Here is a 27,759-nt window from a genome sequence, read left to right as displayed (position 1 = left end):
TATGGCCGCTACCATTTGACTAGGCCTTAATAGAGTGACAAGACATTCCCACCGACCACTGTCCCATGAAAAATGCACAAGCCACTTAAAACCAATGGCCAGTCACAAGAAGACACTTGGCCCCTCAAGACAAACCATGACTTCTTTCCTGATGAGGGGAAAGCAGGCATATTTTCAGCGCCTGCTGTGGAAACTAATGCCCTCCCCTGCACACACATCTGTTATGAAGATTGGATGAAATGGTTTGATAGTGAAACATTAGCTTCTTTTAAATCTCACGCCTGGTGAGCATTCTTCAGATGTAACGCAGAGTTAATAATTAAAGTGCCCCATTCGCCATAATATTAATCGTCAGAGCCATCTGATAGTCTTCTTGCCAAAAGAAAAAGTCTTTGACTCAGAGGTTGCTTTAACATATTTGAACTGAACATTTGGCTGCAGATGAGCTCATTATGAATGGAAATACAATACGGACAACAGACAAAGCTGAAAATGCCTGTACTCAGAGTGTTTTCATGCATGTCAGAAGCTTACAATAATCAATAGATCTGAAACACTGCATGGTTAAAAGGTCAGAAGACTTAATCTAGCTGATGGTTAGTTTATTCACTTACTAATGTATGCTGAGAGCTACTGAATGCTATTGACTTCAGTGAGTTGAATCTGTCTCAAAGTGCTTGTTCATAATATTTAAAGTTCCCAAAAGATTCATGCAACCATCATTTAAAAAAAAACATGTTTCTGACTTGTGCACCTTCACATCTCTTTGACCTTTTCTCTATATTACAGTATCAGGCAGTATGAGTAGCTAAAGACAGTATTACATTTTAATGTCCCTCTTCATCTCTGTTTCTCTCTTTGATTAGCCAGCATTACCCCAGTGCGATTATGAGACGTCAGTAAATACAACAGTGTTTACAGAGACGTATCATTATTAAGGCATGCAGCGAATCCAGCACTTCTAACTGTGCAAACTGCTGAAATATTAAAGCAAATAAGAGTCAAATAACATCTGGGGAGGTCTGGAGAGAGAGAGAGAGAGAGAGAGAGAGAGAGAGAGAGAGAGAGAGAGAGAGAGAGAGAGACAGGGAGCGAGAGAGTGGGGTTACTGACAATACTGGACTGATCAGGTAACAAAGCACCTGTCAGTATATACATTTTCCCTTAGCACATTGTTCTAAATGTTTTTACAAATGTTTCATTGACAGTAAGGAAAAGTGCAGCCTCAGCCTATCATAACATTAGTTTGTCAACATAGAACCAAGAGAAATACCCACTACATACAAGCTGGTCTGTTTTTGGTCTCTTTCTAACTCCATATAAAATGAGAAGATGTAAAAACACATGCAACAGTATTATTTGCATTGAAGATGACATTTCATCTTGGCCTCTTACATATTAAAGACATTTTAAAAGGCTTTGCCAGTTGTGTTAAAAGTAATGGAACTTTGCCACTTTTAGTGGCACATGGAATTGAAACACAGTATGTGCAAAAGAAGAAAATAACCTACATAACTGAAGATCATGACTGAGCAAAAAAGGATCTGTTGCTCATAGATTTTCTTGAATCGGAATTTATTCAATGAAAGATCTGCACTGCTGTCTCCCTCTGAGAGGTGAGAAGTGCCAAGATGTTTCCTACGCTATTAACTTAAATTGAAACTGAATTTGAATTTGTTTTGCCACAACTTGAACTTAAAATTTGAAGATATAAACATAGACTATACAGCACTACCTAGATTACCAAGACAAAAATAAAAAAACTGTAATGACAAATAAACTGTTTAAAACATTTCCATTGAGGACTGGTTGTATTTTTTGTCGCACTGTATCAGAATCTAACTGGTATTTTTGAACAAACTCTATGAAAGACATCCAGCTCTAGTTAACGATATACATAGTTAAGTTATTGTATAGTAGTATGTATACAATTATAGTGAATCTAAACAAATATTGTATATGTATATTGGTAATTAATTCATCCATACAATTAATAACTGATACATAGATATGTCTCAACACTATTTAAATCAAACAAATTTTTATTTATTTCTGACCAGGAGTCTTGTAATTAAAAACAAAGAAATAGAAGCCAATGAAGAGCATTTGAAAGCAACATTTGCCATATTAATATTTCTCTTTTTGTCCAGACCAGTGCATCATCATCATAAAGATTTGACACCAAAATAAGCCAATATGCTGAATATATCACAATTCCCATATAATTGTGCAGCATATCCCTGATATAAAGGAGATTTTAAGTAAGAAAAGTTTCTCTGAGAATAAATGATGATGATGATTGAGGGATTTCGGGGAGGAACAGAGGAAGAGATGAAAAGAATTTGGAATGACAGGATGAGACAGGAGAAGAACAGGACCCCACACTACCTGGGGCTTGAGAGGCCGTCTGCAGCGCCGCCTGATTGACACACAATCGCAGCGCTACTGCCAGGGCCCAGAGTTTGGAGAAACAGAGCACAATATGAACCCACTGCGAGCAGACAAATATACCTGCTCAGATGTGACAAAATGACACGTAGAAATACACAGAAAGACATAAAGACACACAGGAATGCAGTGAGGAAGAAAGGTATGGCTGTCATGTGAGAGCTATTTCTGAATCAAAGACAGGTGAGGTATTTATCTATGTATGTATCTATCTGCAGCAGTAAGGAGGAGCTAAAGCTAACAGAGAGTTTTAATGCATAAAAGAATAAATAACCGTCTGGAGGAGAAGATTAAAGTAGATGCTGGTTTATAATTAGCCGACTGGCCCACAGCTAGGAATCACTAGTACATCTTTGCCACTGGTGATAGAGTGTGTGTGTCACAGGGTTGACCGGGGGAAGGATTGAACAACCTGTCACCCATAATTCACACATAAACTGTACAGTGAGGTTGTGCATAGGCACAGATACAGATATTTTGCGGCAGACAAAGATAACAACATTCTTTTTACATTTTGTGACACATACATGGCATGCACACACACTCATGTATTGAGAGCTGAAGTCTTGACTTCACGTTTGGGCTAGCCACTGTTCCACTAGCTTCTGTAAATCAATGCGATATCTCGTTAATGTTTTCGTTCACTAGTTTTTCTGAAAAAGGTTAACATGTTCTTGGGGTTAACTATCCATATTCTAACATAAATAAGTATACAACAGCACTTCCTTTTAGCATTTGAACGCTTTGTGATTTTAAAAAAGTTTAAGGAAAAGGTTGGTGATATTCTTTGTTTCTTATAGTCAAAAAATCCCATAGAAAGACCAAAACCAACAACAAGTATTGTTTTCATAGCCAAAATCTGATCTAGCTTATTCCTCTGTGCCATAGACCTCAATTCTTTATCAATGAGCTACACTGTTGCACTGGATGACATGTTCCTCCATTACAACTAAAATGGGCACTGCACACACACTGTGCTGGTGCTGTAAATACTCACCAGAGTAAGAAATGTGTATTAATCCACAGCTCAAAATAGTCCCCAATAAATGCATTATTTACTCCTGTTTAAATTATGTTTGGTAGTAACTACAGTGTCCAGCTGTTTTAAATCAATTAGCCTTTTTTAAAACATAAAACATGTATTTGTTACCTGGTTTTAAAGATGAATTGGTAACACTTTACTTGGATAGTCCACCTAGATAGATTATAGAATTTTATCGTAGAAAAGGTTTCAGTCGTAGTCATCTGGACACTGTTTTCAGAATCAAGACGTTTCGGCTCCCATCCGGAAGTCATTCTCAATTGTGAAAAAAATTGGACGGAAACTACTACTCCAGTTTTTTTTTTTTTTTTTCATGGGATTTGTTGAATTATCACCAGTCTTGTCCTTTAAACAATTAAATGTTATCTTTCAAAAACCCCAGCTACCATGATGTTTTACCAGTGCAGCAGCTCACTTTCTTATATGTCTTTCTATCTATTTCTCCATCATATCGCTCCACACTCTCTTTAACAGTAACGTCATCTTTCCAACTTTTTAACCATAATATCTGCCGTCTTAAAAGGTCTATCCCATCTTGCTATTGTAACAGCCATGTCTGAACTAGGGAGATTGACATGTCCATTAAGACAGCCAATTGACTGGGTCTGTCAACATGGTGACATTTCACCTGTGACAGTCTTTGGCTTGTGGGACATGGTGTTTGTAATATATATATATACAGTTATACTGTATATACCTCACTACTCCACTTTTCTCAGGAATATGAAGAAACTGTTATTGGTTAAAATCAGTGCACATATACATAAAAGCAGATTTATGTAAACTGGCATAAGGTTTTGTATTGTATATAGCTTCTAACTTTGATTTATTATTTGTTTTTGTACTGATTTTGATTTAGGGTTTCTTAGTTTTGGAAAACAACCTGGAAGCTCTGCTTTAACTTTGGTTCTCTAAATAAACACAGATACATTTTTTACAAACATGAACACAGTGACACAAACACACACAGCACCAAAAGTCAACAGGTTGCATCCTTTGCATTCAGGAGACAAAAGGAGTTGGACGACAGGCCTCAACATGGCGAGAGGAAATCATTGTCACACACCCAACCCCCACCCCTTGTTTTACTCCTGTCAGGGGAGAAGCCTAATGTAATCATCTTTCAATCCAGACCTGATAATGAGCATAACATTTCTCTTTTTATTCATATCAGGTCAGCTCTGTGTTCACACACTCACGCACGCTGGCACCCATTAAGGTTCCCAAAGGTCCATGACGACTCCTTTGTCTCTAACGGAGGAGTCGACAAACAAGCTGTGAGCGCGGGAGTTCAGAAAACACTGATGGAAATGCAAGAAAGCGGCGAGAGTGAGAAGAGAGAGAGAGAGAGAGCAGGAGACAGAAAGACAACAACTGACATCTCAGGGAATTTCACAGGGATGGCTAATCCAATGTGATCAGCGGAAGATTTTAATATTTAAATAGCTAGCAACGCACCAGAAGTTTCTAATTAAATTATAACTCATGCTTGAAAAGCAAAAGTGCATGTGTTGTGGGAGCTTAAATAATTCAGCCCGCCCTATATCTCGTCTTTCTGTTAACCCGGAGACAAATGGCACTTGCTAGGGCTTTTAGACAGGGGGCTGGCACTGTCAGAAACATGAACAACATCAGCTTGTAAAGGGCCTCACCCATCAGGGCCCAAATCCAAACTGACTGGCCTCACTACTGAACAACGTTTCTAACCTAGGAATTCATTTGGTTAATTAATTCATTATTAATTACCTTAAAGGCCACACAACATTGGCACATTGTAAAAAGATGACAGGAAAAAAGCCTCTTCCTAATGAACTGGGGATGTTAATGAGGCACCAGACAACTATGTTCTGGCTCCTCTCACTATATCATCCTACCTGCTTGCTCTTATTACAAGTTTCCAGCAGCAAAAAAAGTATCAGAAAAGAGTTTATTAATTAATACACTCTTGAAGGATATATGAGACGTTCACAATATCCATGAGAAGCGTAAAATATTTAGCGTGGTAACATTCATATTAATGGCAAAATTACACATACATCTCAGAAATTAAATTAGAATTCGACCCAACATTGATGGCAGAGTCATGTCAAGCATATAAATGTACTTATGGCTCGAGGTTAGAATATCTCTTTTCATTCATTATTTTTTTTTCATCCACCAGGTATCTTCGCTTTTGGCTACTCTGCCCTTGCGGCGTAATTCCAGAAAAAAATTACATTTTTGATGGGAACTAATTAGGCAGGCCTTTACCTGAAATTCTTCCAGACTGTTGCGTGTTCCTGAGTTGGGATGATAATGGTATAACTTATTGAGGGGCACCAACTGTTCTAACTTCTGCTCAGGAACAGAGGGAGAGTTGAGAGCGCCACGGTCTGTTTCACAGTGCTTGTAGTTTGCAGAACAGAACAGACTCTTAAAAACAAACTCCAAAGAGACAAAAAGTCAATCTCTCCACAAAGGCCTATCACTCTTTTAACAAATTCTAAACACTGGTGTCATAGTCTGTTGCTCTGCCCTGTGAGGGAAAGTCAGCGTTCACATGCCACGTATATGAGACAGCCAGAGAATTACAATACAGACACTGGAGCACATTTCTGAGAGAATAACAGTCCCCACTGTGATTACTGCATTTGATGGCGAGTACACCTCAGACATTTTGCTGAGTACTCTCTATTTTTTGCTTTACCTGTTCCTTTTTTTTTCTTTTCTTTATTACCATGTCAGTGCTCACACATACACAGACACAGACACAACTGGAAGAGGGTGGTAAAGCGAGTGTGGGAAAGGCAGGCAGTATCATGATCTGAGATGATGAAATAAAACAGTCTGGCTGCTCCCATCTCTTCTCTTGCTGGCAGTTGTAGAAAAGCCGCAGAGGATTTCAGGTAGGAGGCAGACGCAGACATGAGAGATGTGTCAGCTCCGATCCAGTTCAACACAAAGGAGACCAAACACCACAAACTACCAACACAAATTTGTGTCTTGTCCTCAACAACAAGAACAGAAATGGAGGGTTGATTCCAGAGTTGGCTGTAGGAAGGAGGGGTGGGGGGTGAGCTAAACTTGGGGATGTTTATTCTACAACTTTGGCGAGCACTTTGAGAACATGGAACAAAGACGCGTGGTTCTGTTCTTTTGTGCTCGCAGTTCACACAGCCTTTGGCCTCAGTCTTCTCAAGTCCCCAGTCATGACTGATGCGAGCCAGTCAAGACATATAATTCAGATAGCAACTACAAAAAAGCTGCAGGGTCCACACCAGGGGTCCATCTCTGTCACTGACAAATACACATGCTGTATGCATGCATGCATGACTTTGTGAGCAGCCCTTTATGATTGCCGCTAAGTTTGTAATTGTTCTGATCATAAAGAAATACCTTTCAAGACGCTTCTGTTTCAGACCCGGAGCCTGATTAAAGAATGCATGATACTTCAGTGACAAGACTGTATTATTAATTCATTGCAAACAGTGGAATTTGGGTGTGTTACTTTGAAAAATGTTCAAAACTGGCGGCCTGTAATAAAAGCACTGAGAGAAATTCCAACTCATTAACATTTAATCACAAAATTCTCTTTCATATGAAATACCCAATATAGGCTGTCAGAATCAATCAGGTGTCCAGAAAAAGGGAGATGACATGCCAAAAGGATGGGGAATATGTCAATTGTGGCACTCAGTGTTTCTTCTGGCTGTCATATTGCCAGTGCTGCCTTTAAGCCGACACCGTTAGGAAATGTGGCTCCGTAGTGCTGCTTTAAAACAGTCGGGGAGATATGGAAGGAGAAGAAAAAAAACACTTCTGCCTGACAGGAGCCAGCACTGGAGGTTGTGTCATCTCTTGGTGTGGGAGAGGTGTTCATAGCCAATGCTTCTGGGTAATGGGGTTCTTTTGGGCTATAGGGGATCCAGAGGGACTCTTCACTCATAATTTTATAATTGGCTTGCTGTCCCAGGGATCCAGGCCCATGCCTACACCTTCAACTTAACTCTTTGAAAGCCTGAGGTTGGCCCTTGTGTAAAGACTGGTTGTAGGGATGAAGAACAAAGATCAGTGATGAGGATGATCCAAATTTCCCATGATGCTTTTGGAGCAGGGTAGAGGCAGAGCTACTAAGCAGGAGAAAGGCACAAAGCTAAGTTTAAAGTTTAGGACACTGTTTAATTATCACAGTTATGAAATGTTAATGAAAAGAACATCAACTAACAGATGGTAAGGTGTACGTACTTAAGAGTAAAGAGAAAGATGCATTTAAATGTATTTTTAGCTGTTCACTATGTTGGTTAGTTAATTTTTTTTCCATGTTACACCAAACATTTGGCCCATCCAACGCGGAATTATAAGACTGTTAAATGTCGAACATCAAAAATATAATATAATATACATTTCAAGTAAAATATATACGAAGCCAAATAAAAGACTTCACTCACAATATTATACATATATCTACATGATATCAGGTAACACATTTTATTGTACAAATTTCATATACAGTAAATTGTAGGTTTAGGAAGGAAACAAACCACTTTTGCTACATCCCTAATTGTTTTCATAATATAGGCTGTTTGCAGTGATATACAGTATGGGCTCACCATATAGCATAGTTCATATGCATGTTAATGTGCAATTTGCATGTAAATCATCTGAATATTTAGAAGTCAAACTGTCACATGTGCTATTATACTACAGGAAAATTGCAACAATATTGCATTACTCTATTGCAAAATATAATGAGGCGTTTCAAAAATTTGTTTTAAGATATGTGTAAGTCCATGAATATGATGTTAAGAATGCTCATTTTCTCTGTGTTGTCTTTTATCATTACCATCTTAAAAAGCAAATTCTGACATCATTTACAAATGAGTCATGTTGGGGCGCCCCGGTGGCTCACCTGGAGTTGTTGTCGCAGTGCCCGGGTTTGGGTCCAGCCCATGGGCCTTTTGTTGCATGTCATCCTCTCTCTCTCTCCCACATTTCCTGTCTCTTCAGCCGTTCCTATCAAATAAAAGCAAAAAGCCCCAAAAATAATATTTAAGAAAACAAACGAGTCATGTTTAACTTGAATCTCAACACTTCAACAGACCCTCAGAAAGAGGGTTACCATAAGGGGGACGTTTGTTTGACAAGTGGGAAATGAACCATCAAGGGGCATATTGATACAACATACATGATAACTTCAATTGTATATATTTTTTAAAATTTGGTTCCTTCTTCTGCAAAGGTACAGCTGCATTGTGTTTTTTCTTCTCAGCCAGAAACTGCAATACAAGTTAATTAAACCAGGCCCAAGTACAGTGTGTAAGCTCAGCAGCATTTATGCTTTTGTCATTACTTTTTCACTTTTCCAAAGCATCTTGGAAATGTTGTGGCATGTTGACCCAGATAATATTCGAAGAGACACTATAAAACGTTTTTATACGTTTTGTGTCCATACAAATAAATAGAAAACGATACAATATTTGGCTGTAAATTACACGTGTACACAGCAGGTTAAAGGAGTGATAAAGCAAATGAGATTCTTACTGCCTCACTGAACAAAATGGGTCATATAGTATCCTCCTATCTTATCTACTGTATATCTTGATAGGGTTGTTGATTTGTACAACTTTCTCAAGGTGGTGGGATTCTGGCTTTAAAAATTCCCTTCATAATAATTGGCTCTCTACATTCATTTCCAAATGCTCATTTTTGTAAAACAAAGCTACGAGCAAGTGACCAGTGAGACATTTCATTCTCAAATTAAAAAAAGCCACTGACAAAGCAGTATCATGACGTCCACATTTCTGCTGCTTTTCAGCTCTCATTAGCAGGATTGCAGCTGTCTTTTATGAAAATGTGATTTTAGTTTTGGAGTCAGTTGCAGGCCGACATTGTTCAGAGGGACAGGAGAGGGCTCTGCCAAAGACCTTTTGATGTTGCAGCTTGAGCTGTTTACAGACAGATGTTGACAGAGGTCACACACCATTTAATGATTTGCATCAGAATCAAGTTTGGTGAAAAAGAAGGTGGGAAGCATCTGGAATCTTAGAGATACTTACAGCAAATGTGATGATTGATGATAAAATCCATGCTGCCTTCTATATCTGTCCCCTCGGTGTTGCCAACTCCTGTGATTTTAAGTTTTGACTTCATTGTCTTCATGGCATCCTGACAGACACGTCATTGCCTCTGGAGGGGGCGGTGAGTACTGTGTCTGTGAAGCTATCAAAGTGGAAAAGAGAGATTCAAACTGGAGGGTCCTGAGGGACAAAGGAGCAAAATTTTCTTCTTGCCTTGTGTGGTGCCAATTTATGTCTTCCTGTCCAACTGCAGCTATGTTTCAGTTGACAATGCAATTATGTGTCAATCCAGAGTGATTATTTCCCGTATTGAGTATTGCAGAGCTTCTACCCAAAGAATCAGGATAGGTCTAAATACAGTAAGGAACACTTAAATATCGAAACGACAAAGTTGGGGAAGTTGTCGAATCCCTCACCACTTTAGTTCATCTGACTCAAATTTTAGAAAACAGGCCTGTGTACATATAACTGGTTTTCTGAATTTATGAACAAATATTCACACGCTTCTCCATGGTCTACATGCACCTCAATTTTTGGAATCCTTTAAAACTGCTGGAAAGCATTTACTTCTGCTGGGGACTTCTAATCACTTTAAATCTCCAACCTCTGAACCGAAACAATGAGCTGAGAACAGCTAAATGGTAAATGGCAAAAAAATGGTAAATGGCTGCATTTATAAAGCGCTTTTATCCAAAGTGCTTTACAATTTGCCTCCCATTCACACTCACACACCAATGGCAGCAAGCCACCATGCAAGGCGCTGCCTGACCATCCGGAGCAATTTGAGGTTCAGTCTCGACACTTCAACATGTGGATAAACCACCAACCAGCGCTTGAAGAAGTATTCAAATCATTTACTTATGTAAAAGTAGCAATACCACAGTATAAAAATATTCCATTACAAGTAAAAGTCATGCATTCAACATTTCACTTAAGTAAAAGAAGTATTAGCAACAAAATGTACTTATCAAAAGTACTCAAAATGCAGTGGCAACTGTCAGTGTTATACTATTATATTATTGTAGTATTATTATTATTGATGTATTAATATGTAAGCTGTCCTTTAATGTTGTTGTTGGTCAAGGTGGACCTCATTTTAACTACTTCATATACTTTTGGTAGTTTAATCTGTAATAATAGTTGGTTAATATCATATTTTATAAACTCATATGTTTTGTATGTAAAATCTTAATTTGAAAAGTAACTAGTAATTATACCTCTTAAATAAATATTTATCTCTGAAATGTAGTGAAGTAGAAGTATAAAATGGCATAAAATGGAAATATTCAAGTAAAGTACAAGTAACTCTACTTAAGTACAGTACTTGAGTAAATGTACTTGTGATACTTATGTTACTTTCCATAGCTGCCGCCAACTCTGTGATTAGTGGACGACCTGCTCTACCTCCCGAACTACAGCGGCCCCCCGCCACTTTATGGAGCTAAAGGCTAAAAGCTGCATAAGACTGGGGTTGATTTTCAATGGGATCGACAATACTGTATTAATTAATTAATTAATTAATTAACATTAATTTAATGTTAATTCTGAGGTTTTTACTGTAAATCCAGCAGTAGCCTACACTGTGAAAAAGATAAACTTGAACTAAAATATGTGGATTCAAGCCTTCTGTCAACAATCATCCAACCTGCTGAAGTGCCCTTGAGCAAGACAATGAAATAACTGCAATATTGAATGCACAGCTGTGTAGCTGACTGCACACTTTGAACTCACTTGGGAAGAATAAACTATTTCCCCACAGGGATCAATAAAGCATCACATTATTATTATTATTATTTAACTAGAGCTTGGACAGATTGTGAACATGGTTGTAACACAGACTGTACTCCTGTAACCCAACCTCAATACTAACCTACTTGACCCTAGTGAGAACTTCAGCAGCAGGATCATACAGCACAGAGAGGCTATAGGTTAGTAGACCCTAGAGCTATGTGAGGGTGCTATTACAACCGTATGGGCTGTTGATCTCTAATGGCTGTGTGCCGGGCTGTAATGGTGCTTGGAGAGAGTGGAAAAGAGAAAATAAGGAGAAGTAATCTCAGAAAATGCTGACCTCTGAGCCACAAAAAGTAGGCGAGAAGTGTTAACGGCTCCTTGGCCCTACTCCAAGGTTTTCTTTATAACCTTTGGCCTTTTCTCTCTGTAGACTGTAGAGAGCAGACCTCCTCTTATCCACCTCCTGTAGTTACTACGGTCTTTTCACTGCCCTAGTTCAGGGTCACATGAAACCATAAATACATTTTTTTAGACACACTCTCTGTTTTACTCTGATCAGAGGCTTAATTTTTGGTACAGTTATTGTGTGTGTGCATGTGTATGTGTCTCTGTGTGACACACAGCCTGGAGTACTGAAATTTTAGCAGAAAGACTAGAAAGATGAGTTTAATTTTACATTTTCTCAAGCTAGAGGAAAATTAAGTTACCTTTAAGCAAAACAGTTGAGTTATTTTAACCCTGTTTTTTTTTTTTTAAATAATGTGATGAATCAGTCTAATATCTGGAGATAGAAATTATGGCACAAATGATCAAACTTTTACTTCAAATTTCAGATGTCATTGTGCAAACTTGAATATAGTCAAACTTTTTTACACAGGAACTCTTCACAATGAAGAAAACAAGAATTAAAATCCTTTTCATAAACAAAAGCAGCAATACAACATTTTAAAATGAAAGTCTTGCAATCAGGTAAATAAGTATTAGCAGTAAAATGTATTTAAGTGTGAAATGTTACTATTCTGAAGAATGGTCTCATTCTGAGAGTCAAATTACTGATTCATTAACATATATGCAATATTTCAGTTTTGCTTGTGGTCCAAGAGTAGTTGGGTAATCTGACCAATAGTAATGCACCAGATTTCATGATCGTCTCATATGTTTTGCCTGTAAAAGTCAAGTAGTCAAGTATCAGCTACAGCTGTCAAATGTAATGTAGTAAAAAAAGAGTAACTTTACTTCAAAATGTAGTGAAATATAAAGTGTCACAAAACAGACATACTTATTACAATATAATAGTATATAAATATACTTTATTACTGTCTACCTCTGGTCTAGAAATTATAATACAGTAAGTTTGTTGAGATAAAAGTGTATGTGGATATTTTTTAAAAATTAAAGCAGAGGTAAAGGTAAAGTAAGTTATGCCACACTAAAAATGTAGTTGACAAAAAAAATGCTACCAAGAAAAAAATTATGTAAGTATGTAATGGTCTTTTTTATCAGGAAAGACACAAAGCATCAGTAGGCTGGTTGGCTGAAGAGGACAAATGACAGATGTCAGCTCAAAAGTTGGTGTTACCTTGTCACCAATATGTCGTGACCCACTCCCTCCCCTCTACGCCTCCATCACACCCCTCCAGCTATTAACGCAGTTAGGGCCTGGCCAGGGGAATAAGCTGCATTAGTACAGACATGTCTGCTGGTGTGATATTGATGGTTGTCACTGCCATCGGTTGTTTGGACCATGACATAACAGTCACACAGGACCATTTTCAGAGCAGTGGAATCACCTGATACTCTACCACTACTGTACTATATTAACCCTTGCATAGGATCGGATATTTGATTACATATGTTATGATTAAATACGTTCTTTTCCTTTAACAGCAGCAAAGCAGAGACAAAATGAAGATATCCACCTGCACAATACAAAATCAATCAAGACCACACACACACACACACACACACACACATACTTGTGCTCTCACAGTTCTCCTGATTAAGACTGACTCAGTGCTTGCACACCTCATCAACCCTGAGCGACAACTCCCAGGAGAAAACAGGCCTCATTATGCCAGAAAAAAAACCCCAATGACACCCAGTGCTAGCCGTGAGTCTTTTGCTAATGGACGAGGCGCGCGGGGAAGAAGGAGGCAGATCTGCATCTATGGGTAAAAGCTTGTACCGGGAGTGTGCGAGCATGAAACCTGATGTGATAGCGTGCCTCGTGGGCAAGTATTATTCCAACTGTATATCATTAGCAGGGTGCGTTTTCTAATTAGCAATAGGGCAGAATAATGAATACAGCTCCATTAATCAAAAGGTAATATATGTAAAAGAACTGTTTTATGGCCTTAGGGAAGAATGTGAAAGGTAGGAGAGAAAACACAAAAATGAGATGGAATGTGAAAACAGCTATCATTGCCTTGCTGAAAAGAACATTGCTTTTCATATTCATTTACACACATCCTTTTATGCAATTTATGGTGCTTGCTCTTTGGAGCCCAAATAGAGTTGATTTAGAGTATGGAGAATCAAATGAGAAGGGAAAATTGAGTCAGCACAAGCCCTTCTCCTCTGGTCAAATAATAGCACCAATTGCTGTATTACATTATAATACAGGAGGTATAGTGTGCCATATTTATCAGTAGGCTTAGTTGTCTTTGCCTGTTTAGAAATTGCCAAACTGTCAGAGGAAAGGAAAAGAGATTTTGATGGAGCTGGAAGGTCACATTATCCACATTATATTCAGCTGTTCACTGCTTTAACAGTCAAAGAGAGGGATACTTTACAAAGTTTCAATCTGAAACCTTTCAACAGTGCATTAGTTTCTTTTTTTTTTACTGTAAATTTCAGATGTCATTGTGTACATCTGAAATTGAGAAACTGTTCTGGACACAAGAACTCTTCATAATTAAGAAACGAGAATTCAAATCTTTACATACGCAATACAACAAAGTTAAATATTCCATTAAAAGTTAAAGTCTTTCATTCAAGTAAATAAGTATTACCAATAAAATTTACTCAATTATGAAAAGCAAGGTATTACTCTGTAGCAAAGAGGGATACTAAGGTCAAAGTTTCAGTCTGAAGCCCTTCTTTATCTCACTTACGTCAGGCTCAGCAACAGTGCATTAGTTTGTTTCTCAGAACTTACAGACTTCCCTATACTGTCTGTGGCACTAAACTCAGTGCCCATTGGTTTCTACTAAAGATGTAAATGGGTCATAAATATATAGATTCATTTTTTTAAAAGACTAAATAATTTCCTAAAACAGCTGGGTACTGTGGTTTCAGCAAATGTTACTCAAACAAGACTAAATGGTGCATTTGCTGGGGACTATTTTCAGCAGTGGATTAATATACATTTGGTGTGTGAGTGAGTATTTCCAGCAGCAGGACGGTGTATGTAGGACTGAGTCAAAATAAGCTATAGTACTCAACAATGTAGGTCTATGGCACAGAGGAATAAGATATATCAGGCTTTGGATACACAGACAATACTTGTTAGTACAGATCAATTCATTGTTGGTTTTTGGTCTTTTCATGGGATTTGCAGACAATAAGAAAAGTAAAGAACATTACCAGAATTATCCTTTAAGTTGAGGATTTGTCTGCCACTTATAAAATTACTTTTCCTTTTTCTGTTTCGTATAAAAATACAAATCTAAATCAATCAAAACAAAGATGTAAGGGTCAGAATTACACTGTACTCATAAATATCACCCTTGAGTGAGCATACAAGAGAGAAGAAATAAGAGAAATAAATTGGTATTTTTTATCTATTGGTCTCTCAGGAGAGCACAGAGGGAAACCTGTACAGACACACTGTAGGTGAGGTGTTGGAATTTTAGGGATGGAGGAGAGAGAGATAAAACTGAGGGACAGGGATAAAAGAGGGAAGAAAAGATGGAGAGAAAAAGAGAGAGATAAAAGATGATCTTGGTGCCTCTTCAAGAAATGTTTGAGAAAGCATTTAAGTGATCTGATATTTCTGCTGCCACAACACTCCCGGCTACTTTGCGCTGAATCTCCAGCTCGAGCCTTTTTTCATACATTTGCACCTCGCAATCCAAAGTGAGCAAAGCCATCTCTTTGTGACAGCAGCCCGGGCTTTTAAATGCATCCTAAGATATAAATAAACTTTGCTGAGCAGAAGCTGCAAATGCATTTATCCACCCCTACAAAAAATATAAAGATGAATCCCGAAGTCTTTCTGAGAGGAGAAAATAGAAATGTCATTAAATTCCTCTGAAATATAGATCACTTTTCACAGGAAAAGACACTTGGCACGCTGGAAGTCAAGTTTATTCATCTCAACTTGGTACTGAAATAATTTGATAAAGTTCCCTGTATGATTTTAGATTTAGATGCTGAACATATTACGGCTGAGATTTAAATAAATGTACATTAATATAAATATAAAAGCTAATTTGCTTAATATTTGGACATATCTCCATTACAACCAAATAAAAATAAACCATTAATAAACACTCATTGAAATATTACAAATTATTTACATGTTACATATGTCTCCTTTTATGTCTCGTAGCTAATTTAATTGGCAAAATAGGCCTAAAAAGTAAAATAAATCATATTTAGAGGGCCTGCTCTTATAGCCACATCCTTTCTGAAATGCTGCAAATAACTAAAATCAACCGGAAATAAAAATATGAAAGAGAAATTATAAGCAGTGTAAAATGCTTTAAAATAATCAAACTTTGTCCATGTTTATAAGCTTCAATGAACAGATAAGGAGTTCAAATTTTAGAAAAGGAAAAAAAAAAGTTTGTTCCTGACATGCATAAGATTCTTTGTGATTTGACATGTTGTCTCAACCATGATTTGTTGCCACTCCCCAGAGAGCGGAGTTAAAAGACTCGGAGTGACTTGAGGAAGACATACACTTTAATCACGTTAGCGAAGTTTCATGAAAATTTCAGCTCTTGATGCCAACATCTGCTTTCCATTATTAATCACTGTTGTCACCACAAAGAAGATCCTGGCAACATGATACACTTGACTTCTGAAGTTACTTACTTTTGACTGTAACACAGGTATTACTGTCACACACACACAAGCAGGCACACAAATTGTACATGCACACACTTTCTTGCACGCACACACAAACATATAGAAGCACATTTGGTAAAGAACAAAACCCACATGCACAAATACACCCTCAATTAGGTGAAAGATATATGGAAAAAACAGGCCATATTAAATGAGTAAATTGGACTGAGAGAAAGTGATGAGTTAGTGAGAAAGACAGCATAAAAGAGATCATCTGGCTTTTTTGCATTCTTCTCTTCACTTAAACATCATGCTCCTCCCTGCACTTAAAGCAGGCCTTCCATGTCTATTTTCCCATTCTATCTTATCAGTGGCATTTACCTCCTAACGAGGGTAACGATATCAGCAATATCAAAGTAGCACTTTTGTCTTGCATTAGAGTCCCTCCCCCTCTACCTGCTTACACACCTCTGATCAGCAATTGTTTGCAGAGATACTGAGTGAAAGACAACTATTTATGTATAAAAGAGAGTGCTGCCTGTCGTCTACTTGGCAGTTGATCATTCTTAAGCAGCTCACCAACTCCTAACCACCTGCATCTCTTTTCATTATGCCTCCTTCTTCTTCTTCTTCTTTTTTTTTTTTTTACTTTGCTCAGGCTGTCTTTCACTCCTCTCTTCACGTGGACTGGGTTATCCGATCAGACTGTGAAACAAGCCAGCAAAGGGATGCCTGACAGCGCCAATTAGAGAGGACAGAACAGCGAGCCCTTTCTACATGCATTACTCCAAATAAGTCTTTTGTGTACAAAGAATTGTGGTAAAAAAGCGTGGACAAGCTTCACCGGCTATTTTGCAAACAAACGAGCTTCAGCGCTTGTTGTGATGCCAAAACATGACAGATTTGCTTTGCACTTTGCATGAAGAATTTATTCTGAAGATAATTCAAATTTAAACAGAAATACATCAAGTGTATGATGTAGGTACACAGATATGAATTAGTGTTATAGCTACATAAAAATAATCAGAATCTGAATTATTTTCTTGGTATCATGCAGCCAAACTTCAACTTAATTGAAAATAAAGTTTAAGAATCACTGCACTAAAACAGTATGAATTTTGATTATTTTTTCGCAATATGTCAATAACACAATTTAAAAAAGATAAAAACAATACACTCTTGCCTGACCTAAAATTACTCTTAAAGAAAATTCTCTCAGGGACAAATGTGGCTACAGCTTTCAGTCATGAGGTCATGAGGAACAATTGTTTAGGAAAAAAAACTGTAATTGTAAACCCCTAAAATTTTAGAAGTTTTCAGAACGATTTTCGGACTCAGACGGAAGTTTTATACTAGCTCTGTGCAGTTATATTTTAGCCTGGTGATAAAGGATCATCAGTGCACTGATGGATACCCATTTCAGTACAAAGTACCATGTTATATCACCACCAGATGGCACTTTAGCCCTTTAGATCTCTCTTACTTTCTCATGCAAAAGGCACACAAAACTGAATAGATTAGACCCCATGTAAACAGGCTGCATCTAGAATAACATTAGATTTATATGAGAAGCTGATGTTACTGGACCTTGCATTCATTTATTTATAAGGATGCCTGTAGTTACTAATGAATGCATATTACAATTATTAGTATTCCGTAAAATATTTAGCATTATAGTTTATTTATTGGGTTTGATAAAGACTTCACTGCATAATTATCTTTGGTGTAAAATTATGTACACTTCTGCTTTAATGCTGTCTGTGCAGCAACAATAACAAATTATATTCTTAGTCAAAATCAAATTTTGAACATGCTCCTTTTTTATAAATATGATAAAGGAAAAATTATTTGGTACAGATTAAATTAATGATTAATTTCTTTTTGTGTTGTAGTGTACAGATAAATTCAAAACAAGCTACAAGTACTATAAGAGCACACACACACACACACACACACACACACACACACACACACACACACAAACACACACAGCAACATCTCACTTGCTGCTTTTCATGGCAGCACATTAGACTACAGCAAACTGAGATGTAATGCAGTGAGAGCACAAAGTACACCGAGGCGGCTGGGTTCAAGGAAACAATATAAAATCGATATGCACGTGCCTCTCTGCTTCTCCGAGGTGTGCGGGGCCTGAATGCCCGGTGGTGCTGCTCTTCTAACACAAGCTTCATTACCACACTGCAACATGGGGTCTCTTATCAGATACAATAAGAGAGGGAATGAAGAGAGACAACAAGGAGAAACACTGGGGAAGGCCACTGAAAGGCAAGGCTGATCCTTCTCAACATCCACACACAGAGAACAATGTTTTATCTTAATCAAAATTATGTCAGAGCAGCTGGTCTCACATGGAGACAGACAAAAAAAAACTGCCACACACATGCAGGAACAGACATGCATAGAAAAAATAACACATTATTGTAATGCCTTGCTAAGAGGGTGACTCAAATAAAAATAAAAAGGGTGAATAAAAAGGGTAGAATTCTTGTGTAAGAGGCTGCCTGATTACAGTTTGTGCTTCAACATTGCAACACTGACTGGCTGACTGAAGGACTGATGGTCTGTGGGAAAGACCTGCCTCAGCCCTTCACGCTCCCCTGCTCATCGCTCAGCCACCCAGGGAGCCGTGTCCTTCATGGGACCTCCACCTCACACTGCCCTGATAACGCCTCTCTACCTTTCTGCCTCTCCACGCTTCCACCTCTGCATCCGTGCAGGAAAAGGGACCAGCCTTGCTAATTGGTGATCAGGGGATGGGTGTCGCACCAGGGGATGGCCTCTTGATGATGGGGGGGCCAAAGGGTTGGGGTAAATGTGAGGGGAGCAGGCAGTTGCTGAAAGGTTGAAGCTGAATGTGAATGAAAAGTCGGATATAGGTGGTACAGACTCAACACTTGCAGCACAACACACTCATGCATGATTTCACATGGGTGCACACACCTTTAGATGGCTAGACTTTAAATGATACTGGGTAATTTAAATATTTAGTTGATGTTTTTACAGGCTTGATCCTGACATTGATTGACATACACTGGCTAATTGCTGCTGTCTTTTAGAATAACTGATCAAAAACATAAACACTATATCTGACCCCCGCTGCACCTCATTGGGCATTTAGTTTGCCTTTGCCTATGCTGCAGGTAGAATAAACATTTGAATAGCATAGGACAGCAGAGGAATGAAAACCCTCCTGTGTCCACGCTTCAAATGAACAAACAGCTGTGTTGCTGCTGGAGCTGAACAGAGGCATCGAGCCGTGTGGCCAGCCCCCTGCCCTTTCCCTGTTGCCTTGGCTGGCTGTAAACAGACTGAGAGGCAGGGAGGTCGAGGCATGCTGCCTGGGAGCCCAGGCTCCATCGAGGCACGCTAATTACAACAATAATGGAGCCTGATCGCAGGTCCTCGCAGGCCATGTCTCCCAGTAAACTACCTCTATGTATATTAGCTACGATGTTGCTTTTTCATGTTGTTTGAGATTAGCACGTAGCTGTTCTCTGTACCCCAATAGGGGGATGCCTGGGCTGGTTAGAGCATGTTAAAAAGGCCCCCAGCCCCGGCTCAGGCAGCAGGCTCTGGCCTAGTATAGTTAGGCCTAATGAGCAGGCGTTAGCGTAAACACGCGCTAATGCTGTGGGGAAACAGGCAGGGTCGGGTCAGGGAAGTGATGTTACCAGTAGGGTGGCTAGCACACCAGAGCTGGGATCCTGATTAGTGCTCATAAATAATGCAGCAGGCGAGGCTGGTTGGAGAACGGGATTGGCTACAGCGGGGGGAAGCTGCATAACGATGACAGGGAACCTGTGTGAGGTCACAGTGAGTCAGACTCTGCTGGTAAAGCTTATGATTGAACCAAAAACACGACAGCTGTAAAAGAAATCCTTGTTTACTTTCTGTCATCGTTGAGATTGTGAGATGGTTTTTTTTATAGCAGTGATGGTATTAACGTTACGTGCAGGCCTGTTCACTTAGATGACAAATGCCACTGCAGAGCTGATCATGAACCCTTCTGTGGCAGGGATGTGGAGTGTAATGTGACGGACATGGCTGCAGGCTACAGCCAGTAGGGCTTCACACTTGGATATGTGTCAGTTTGAGAGGCAGTAGGGGACAGAGTTCAGAGGTCAAATCCATTACGGAGGATCGAGAGGGAGGGTTTGAGGGTGACATGTCATATGTTGCTATGGGAACATGGTGTATGAACTCTGCCCTCTGTGAACTTCAGCTGAGACCAGAGGAGAGGAGAGAGAGAGAGACTCAGGGGCTACCACTCGAGTCCATTAAACCACTGAATCAACTGGGATACGAGGAGGAAAGACAATATTGTTCAAAGGGAGACAAACATTTAGTGATTAAATTAATTTAAAAAAAATCTACAGATACTTATGTAATTTGGTCATGGTGTCCAACAACACACATGCACCTTGCTTTTGTTTCAGTAGTGTTATGCATGTGACTATGATACACTGTGCTGAAATCATAAATTTGTTGCCATCCTTTTATCCTGTGATTTGTTGTGGAATGTGTCACCCAAGTATTAATTTATATCTGAACATGATATATTTCATTGTAAAAGAACTACCTGCTACCATATTATGATGGGATGTAATTGTAATTGAATTTCTGTGCTATAAGCTCATTTGTATTACTAAAACAGGTACATTTTAAGTCTGAAATAGTTGTGCGGCTGTGAGTCAGACAGCAGAGGCAGCAGGGGTCCAGAACCAGGATTTATGCCGTGTTAAACTTGACAAATTCAGGTGCAAATCACAGAGAGCTGAAAAACATGAACATACAGAAGTGTTTTTGGTGTCACTCAAAGGTTTTTTAGGGGACACAAACAAGTGAGAAGCCCTGCCTCATTATTCTTGTAATGGAGCGCAATAACTTAGCACCAGTAAGTATAGACAAGTGAAAAATGACTGGGGGCTACATGGCTAAATTTACATTGACTATGAAGTTTTGAAACCCTAATAATGTTGCAGATTTTGAACAGATAATGTGCTAAATACTAAATCCTAAAGTTAGAACAACCCTACTAAAAATATTTTTCACGCATCCTTGCTTGCAACCTAGCATGATGGCTAAACAATGTCTATTGCCCAAGCATTCTCATGTGATTGATGACATGTAAGGTCAGTCTGGTAGTTTGCTTGGCTAATAGCATAGTGGGGTTTATTTGGTACTCTGTGGTGGTGAGGGGTGTTGTAACTCCATAATTTCTATTTGCTCTCACTTGTCAATGTGTGAGCAGTTGACCTAACCCTAACTATAATGCATACATTAAGACTTAAACTGTCTAAGTGTATCCATGACCGGGGAATAAGGACATTGACAAAAACCAAACTACCAAAACGAAACCTCATGACAAAAACATGCACCAAAGTTACAGTCTGCTGCTACAGGGCAATCTTTTAGATGGTTTGTTTCTGCCAAGATTTTTTCACAATACGTGTAATAGTTGTAAATTGTAAAGGCATTCCCTTTCTTGGTGATTCATCCACCTGTTCAGCAAACCCAAAAATTCTTGAGTTGCCTCATGTGCAGGCGACTCAAGTATTTTCCAAAGCATATGACACATTACTCCACATGTTCTACACTTTTGCCTGTGTTTAAGTTATTTTTGATGGCAAAGGACAGCTGTACACATGACCCTTGTTTGTTATCAACATTTAGAGCTTAGCCTGACCTACTATGCTGAAAACCTGTAAGCCATTTATCCAACATTTATCCTCATCTCCCTTATGAATTAAGCATCGTGGAAATATTACATACAGTAAGACTCACAGATTAGTACTCACACAAGTAGTGGATCACATCACACGCAAGGCCAAACAAACCACCAGGGATTTGAAAAAACAAGATGTTCTCAAATGAACCTTCACTTAAATCGGAGAAAGCAGTAAGGTGAGACCAAACAAACGCCCCAGGACTTGGATAGCTGATCAATTAGTCCCCAGGATTCCACAAAGGTAGCAGCTAACCCACTGTGCCTCTATTTATTGTGAAGGTATTGTGAAGGTGCACAGGAACCAAAAAGTGTAGAACAAAAAACAACTTACAAGAAATCAAAGTAATATTTCAAAAACCAGAAAGTTCGAAAACTAAACCAGGAATTAACAGTCAAACGCATAAGCCAAACTGGAGCCGGAAAACATCATATTTTTGGCTGCATATCACACACTGCATATCACACAGACATTTGCATGCACACACTTGCACATACAGACAGACACACACTCTCACATACACATATACCATTCCCTCTCCGTTCCCCATCCACACACAATGATGGCTCAGAGTCAAGTCCAGACGAGGGCATGCATCTGAAACCAAGAGTGAATCCATATTACATATGTAGTGTGCTGTCTGTCTGGGTCCAGGTCATCAATTATGAATAGAAATATACAGCCTCCACAGCCCAGGCCCTGGTGTTTCACCACTTGTAAAGGATTTCTTAAAAGGGGGACAGACACACAGGTTTGTCATTCAGATGCATGCCCAGGACTTAAGAGACAGACACAGAGAAGGTTTCCTGTTCTCTTACACTTCCCGCCTGGGGAACTTTCTTCTGCTTTCATTTAGGCCATTCCCTGTTGCACTGAACTTAAGTGAGGTGTCAGAAACTTGTACTGTAAAATACTAACAGCAACATTAAATTTTTTTTCTATTGCTAAAAATGTCACAATGGCAGAAAAATGATGACCATCTTCTATGTACAGCATCTAATGTCAATCCAGCATGAAATACAAAAACCTTTTACGTGTGTTCTTGTTGCTCTGTAGCTGTTCAGAGGAACAACAACAACAAAACATGCAATGGTACATCATTTCTACTGTCTGCATGATGTTTCTGCTGTGGAGAAGTCATTAATCATAACTAAACATCCCAAATCTTCTAAGAATTAAACAAAACATCTCACCTTTGTGTGTGTTTATGTATAAATCTGACACACTCTGCTACAATGCAGCAGGCATGGAATTACAGAGCACATGTAGCTGGCAAAACAAATTTGCAATTCTCCTTGTCTATTTCCAAACCCCCAGTGTACTGCACATGCCCTCTAGAGACAGAACAAACAGCGGTTAAGATGTTTAAAAGGCTTTGCTTTCTTAGATACCTGTGCAGCTGAATACCAATAGACTGCTCTTACATTAAGGGGGTGTGGTGACAAGGAACTACATTCAGAGCTAGCGGGGAAATGCTAACTCCTCTGGTATCCTCAAGGGCAAAAATGTGCTTAATGCCTTTGCACGATGTTGTGTGAAGGTGTTTCTTGGGCATGTGTGGCTTATTCTGTCAGCCTGTTCAGTCTGTGAGCTGAGGTAAACACTGAGACCCCACAAGTGTGCTATAGTGTGTGCTGTAGTCCTTTGGACTGATGGGACACATCCCACTGATTTCTAAAAGGTCACTGTCATTATTGTTGCTTAGCAACCTTGTATGGGGAGCCATAGGTGTACACTGTACAGTAATTGTAGATGTGTATGCTGAGATGCAGAAGATCATGGGAGAATACAATGAGTGTATGATGAACCAGATAGATGACATTGATCTATTATGTTAAACACACACTGACTCTTTTGTGTCTAAGTATGAAATGTAGAAAGGAACCTCCCATGAAAAAAATACGACAAAAAACCCCCACCTAAAATTAAAAATAGTTTTTCACTTGGCTGGTGGAAAGGACAAAATGTGAGAGAAAGATTTTTAAAATAAATGGTGATGTTGCAGAACGTGCTTCTGCTTCACTGATTGATTACAGGCACTAGTGAAGATGTAGCATCAGTGTTTTATGCCTGTTACACCAAAAAGCCCAAAACTGTGGACAGTTCCGTGTTATATTACTGTGTCAAACAAAATTGTTGACTGTCTTCTTCTTTATTAAAACAATGTGACGAGATTAATCCTCTCAGCTCATGGTGTGTTTGGGGTTGAGATGCCGACCATTAGCTGAGGCGACCCCGAATCTGTCCAGGGACCTTTGCTGTGTCTCATTTCCTGTCATCTCTCTCCTGTTCCTATCTAATAAAGGCGTACTTTGTTTTGGGAATACATTTAACATTTATTACATTTAGAAAGAAACATCAACAATAATCCAAATAGATCCAATGTAAATTCCAGGTTTTATCCTATGCACAGTGCAAACAGAATTGATTGCACTTTGTTGAGGATTTGGAATTTTGAGTTTTTGCATCTTGTACAATGATGTCCACCCGAGCCTAGATGGACGTTGGTCTGAGTTATTATACAATGATAAAGCCAGTGTAAGGTATGTACAGAGCCCAGTATAGAGGCAGAGTGATCTCTGAGTCATGTCCCATTTGTGGAGGTTGATGGATTTCCCCCTTGCTCTGCTCCCTCAGCTCAGTGGGGAGAAGGCAGGGCTGATAAGGTGATTTATCTGCACCTTTCCACCTCCTGTAATGGATGGCACATCCACCTTTCCCTGAAACTTCATCATCTCACAGCTGCACCCCCTCTCTCACGAAGAGGTGTGAGTGAGAAATGAAACAGACATGCTACACAAGAAAAAAAATGAAAACATATTAAGCAGATAGTGACTTCTTTTCCACACTTTCTCATTAAGTTTAGGAGAGTGCGGGAACATGACACTTAGCACTCTGATGCCACTAAATCACTCTCCGACGTCAAGCAGAACCAAAATATTGGATAGGTCTCTGCTTCAGCTCATTGCTACCGGTGCTTTGATTGATTCCTTAATTCCTTCATCTGGCCTCGGTCCTTAGGGGTCCTGCTCTGTGTTTTCATTGCATAGCTACAAGGGCTGGAAAAAATGATGGGAGAGTCTAACAAAACATGGATATTAAGTACAAATAAGGAGTTGGTTGATGCCATTGTATTATTCTTCTGCCTGAGCTTCGAAGCTATGCGGAGGCGACAGAGCTACACAGAAGTGTATCTAGCTATGTTGTGAAGCTGGGGTTCCAAACCGTTTTGATCTGCGACTAAAAATGAAGCTATGTTCATGACCCCTCATCACAGGTTGCATATGTCTACAGGTGGTAAACCATAGGGTGATTTTTCCTTGTCAGGTTGTTTATTTTCTGTTTTGGGGGCTTGAAGATATAAAATGATCAAGTGATTCACAAGCAAACAATATAGAGGATTTTGTGTAGCAGGAAAGGTTATTTACTTCTTTTCTATCCTGTTAATCATCATCAACCCCTTTGATTTCTCTTGTGACCCCTTGGGGGGTTCCTACCCCCGTGTTGGAAAACACTGTTATGGGAGAAACTATGAGTGTTTCAAATACACTGAACATAAAGATCAATGGCCGAGAAGTCGATTATGCTGCAGGAGTGGTTTAAGAAGTTTCTATGACATTTTAATATGTTTTGACACTTCTTCCCACAACTTTGGGTTGTGAGCGTAACACCTGATAATTCAAGCTGACTAAAGTTGACATTCTATGCAAAGGAGCAAGCTACAAACATTCCAGAGCCACCTTTAAAGCCTAGAGGTGGTGGAGTATTTGATATTTAAAGGTATATTTTCGTTAGAGTACTCAACTAAAAGTACTTGATTAAGATTAACGAAAGATGGTAGTCATGGTTACGGTCAGGGAGAGATCTTGTTGGACACAAACTACGGTCTCGTGTCAAATTGATGCGCTTTGTACGTTGATTCATCAACTCTCCTCCTCTCAACAAATAAGCATTTGCACAAATAACCTATGCTGTGAATGTTTCTGATGAGGACAGTCTCCGCTTGCAAGTGCAAACATATCTCCAGTGTGTTTAATGTATGCTGTCAAAGAGGTAAATGCAGCATGGCATCTCCGCAAGGATAAAAGCCAGGGATTCCCTGCTGATATCCAACCTGAAGAAGCCACTGGGATGAATTGGAAAACTTTTTTTTTAACTCTACAACAGTCCAGTGGATTTTCTTAAATTATTAAAACATTATTAAAACAATTATTAAACTATTATTAGTGCTTTGACTTTGTTTGTCTACAGTTTTTGTTATGCACCTGCACTTTCAAAAGGGCGCCAAGTAACCAACTTTTACCTATTATTTTTACACTAATTGCTTCATGGTGTTTTAAAAACTCCTAAAAGCAGTGACTGCCGCATTCTTCTAAAAGCTCACAGGTTCTGCTAATTGGCTCTCGAGTAACATGACTCACCAGCATAGATGCTCTCTTCATTCTTTTTCATGTAATGATTTAATTGTTTTGCCCTTGCCCTGTCTTCTGCATTTATCAACACATAACAATCTAATACTCTAAGGATCTAACGTTTAACAAATATAATCCAATGGCACTGCTTGAGCCAGTGATGGTATCATTCTGAGGGTCTTCTGCATCTGAAGCTGTATCAGTGTTCTCTTCTGTAAACAGCTCCTCAGCTTTTCTTAAACATGAATTTTTACACCACAGAGAGGATACCAATTAACCTCGGTGGTCAGCATTAGAAACACAGCAGCATGCCGCTGGTTTCTCCTTCAGTGCCTAAGGCCGCTGGCTGACTCACCTATGTTTTAACAGTAGCGAGGAAAGAGGGCGTAGGGTTGAGGAGGAGGAGGGAGACAATCAATAGCAGATCAAAGTGTTTTAGCTTACCTTGGGCTGCAGAGAGAGAGAGACGTTGTAATCAGCAAAGACACTGTTTACTCGCCAAGCCTTCCCAAGGCGGAGGAGAGGACTCCGGGTGCTGGGTAGTCTAGTTGTGGTACTTTCAACCACCTATCTGAAATTAGAGAGGGAAATAGAAGAGAATGATGTAAAACAACAAGCTAGTTTATACCATGGCCTTTCAGAGAACAGTACAGAACTTTACACGTTAAAAAGATTTATTTAAACATATTTACTTGATTATAATGTAGAGGTTATCATGTAGTTCTCAAAATGCTATACTTTATCCATCTTAAAAACTACTTGAAATTGACCTGTCAATGGTAAAACAAGACTGAGGGTTGAGGCTGTACATAGGCACAGCAGTGCTTTGAGCTAAATGCTAACATCAGCATGATAACATGCTCACAATAACAATGCTGATGTTAAGAACGTATAATGTTTACCATGTTTACGATCTTAGTTTAGCATGTTGGCATGCTAACAATTGCTAATAAGAATTTAACACAAAGTATTAGACATAAAAAATTTACCTCATTGTTTCGCTACATCAAAGTCACAGGATCACCAAAGTGATGACAATTCATCCTGAGCGACATGAATGTTTGTACCAAATGTCATGGCAATCCATCCAATAGTTGTTGAGACATTTCACTAAAAAACAAAAATGTCATCCTCATTAAGGCGCAAGAGGAAAAGTCAGAGGATCAACAAAGTCATTAGGATTCATCCTGTGTAGACCATGAATGCCTGTACAAAATTTCATGGCAATCCATCCAATGGTTGATGAGATATTTCAGTCTGGACTAAAGTGGTGGACCGGTTAACCGACAGACCAACATTGCCATTCC

At 39.0% G+C, this 27,759-nt stretch overlaps 1 long non-coding RNA gene across 1 annotated transcript; it reads right to left on the bottom strand.

Moving 5' to 3' along the window:
• Positions 1 to 9,543: 9,543 nt before the first annotated feature.
• On the bottom strand, positions 9,544 to 27,564 carry LOC122873676. Its single transcript, XR_006377488.1, has 3 exons — positions 27,442 to 27,564; positions 26,897 to 27,023; positions 9,544 to 9,688 (listed from the first exon to the last, which is right to left on the bottom strand). It is a non-coding gene; the product is annotated as an uncharacterized LOC122873676 (long non-coding RNA).
• Between the last annotated feature and the right edge of the window lie 195 nt (positions 27,565 to 27,759).

Source organism: Siniperca chuatsi, linkage group LG3, assembly GCF_020085105.1.
Source record: "Siniperca chuatsi isolate FFG_IHB_CAS linkage group LG3, ASM2008510v1, whole genome shotgun sequence".
Taxonomy (NCBI): Eukaryota; Metazoa; Chordata; class Actinopteri; order Centrarchiformes; family Sinipercidae; genus Siniperca; species Siniperca chuatsi.
The sequence above is the reverse complement of the archived record's forward strand: the minus strand, read 5'-3'. Positions and strand labels throughout refer to the sequence as shown.